The sequence below is a fragment of the Cynara cardunculus genome, unplaced genomic scaffold (genome assembly GCF_001531365.2).
Source record: "Cynara cardunculus var. scolymus isolate 2C unplaced genomic scaffold, CcrdV1 Un_Scaffold_3143, whole genome shotgun sequence".
Lineage (NCBI taxonomy): Eukaryota > Viridiplantae > Streptophyta > Magnoliopsida > Asterales > Asteraceae > Cynara > Cynara cardunculus.
In genome coordinates, this window is record NW_020201362.1 from 1,985 (window position 1) to 3,183 (window position 1,199).

The following is a 1,199-nucleotide window of genomic DNA, read 5'->3' on the forward strand; positions in this document are numbered from 1 at the left end:
TTAGAAAGGAACTACATTAAGTCCTGTTAAACATCAACTACTCAGTTCAAAATACAGCTAAATCAGCTTTAGAAGGCTTTCATTAGTCATCCCAAGGTCATGTCAATTACTCCAAGTCTCATCCATCTTTCTGTCAATCATCAGGTCTTGCTACCACATTTCCATAGCATCCGCTTGCTCTAATCTGTCCAAAACAAGATCAATTTAGACCAAAATCCACTAAACATAGGTTCAACATTCACTTCAGCTTAAAAGCAGAGAAAAGAGATAAAATGACTCAAAGTTGGGATATGAAAGCAAAATAACCTATTTAAAAGAGAATAAAAAGGTACTTCACGTACTAAATACTTAGTATGTATCAGACACCATGACATCAATCTCTTAAAGTTAATGGGATGATTCAAATCTACGTAATTGCAAATTTACGTAATTACAATTATTTACATCCTCCAATAGTTTCATTCGAAGAATTTCTTTATCATTTTCAAGATCAAAATCCATTGATCGACCAACAAAGGCACCCTTCAAATCAAACCCCGATAATTTAACGTCTTTTGATTGAAACCCATATAATCCTAAAATACAAACGAAGTAGAAGTTAGTAACCCTAAAAACTTCATCGTTCAAATGAAAATGGTACCGTTTTACGAGAAAGCAAGAACACATGAAACAGTCGACCATCACATGTGATATTGTAGAGGGACGTAATAGTGTGTACCAAATTGGTCCGTGACTTGTTCATCATGTGTGTATCACCAATTTATCACATGTGATGATTGCCTATTTTAGTGTTCTCGTAAAATGGTACCATCTTCGTTTGATCCCTTGTCGTTGTTAGTGAATGCCCAAAAACCAATCATATGATGATTGTAACTTTGAGTTTGTTTCATGAAATTGATAAATATAAAGGCATTGCCCATTTTATTATGTCTATATTATATTTTTTGTTTTAATTATTCATAATAAATAACCTTAGAATAATGTATTCTAAATGTCCCTAGTTAAATATTATTTCGGGTTTAAGGTTGAAGTAATATGATAATGACTAGCATATGTAAGGGATTCATATAGAGATATCGAATATGCATATGGGTACAAAATGGAGACTTTGTGTATCGGATGTGACTCGTTATGAGAACACTTCATTGGATGTCATGTGAGTGTCATAAGTGTTTCTCATATGGTCAATGTACATGTAA

At 32.9% G+C, this 1,199-nt stretch overlaps 1 long non-coding RNA gene across 1 annotated transcript in view; it reads right to left on the bottom strand.

The window, feature by feature from the left end:
- Positions 1–426: 426 nt before the first annotated feature.
- Positions 427–1,199, bottom strand: part of LOC112503504 — a 3,296-nt gene continuing 2,523 nt past the window's right edge. Inside the window, exon 3 of the long non-coding RNA XR_003067997.1 lies at positions 427–575. This is a non-coding gene — a long non-coding RNA (uncharacterized LOC112503504). The remainder of the gene's footprint in view (positions 576–1,199) is intronic.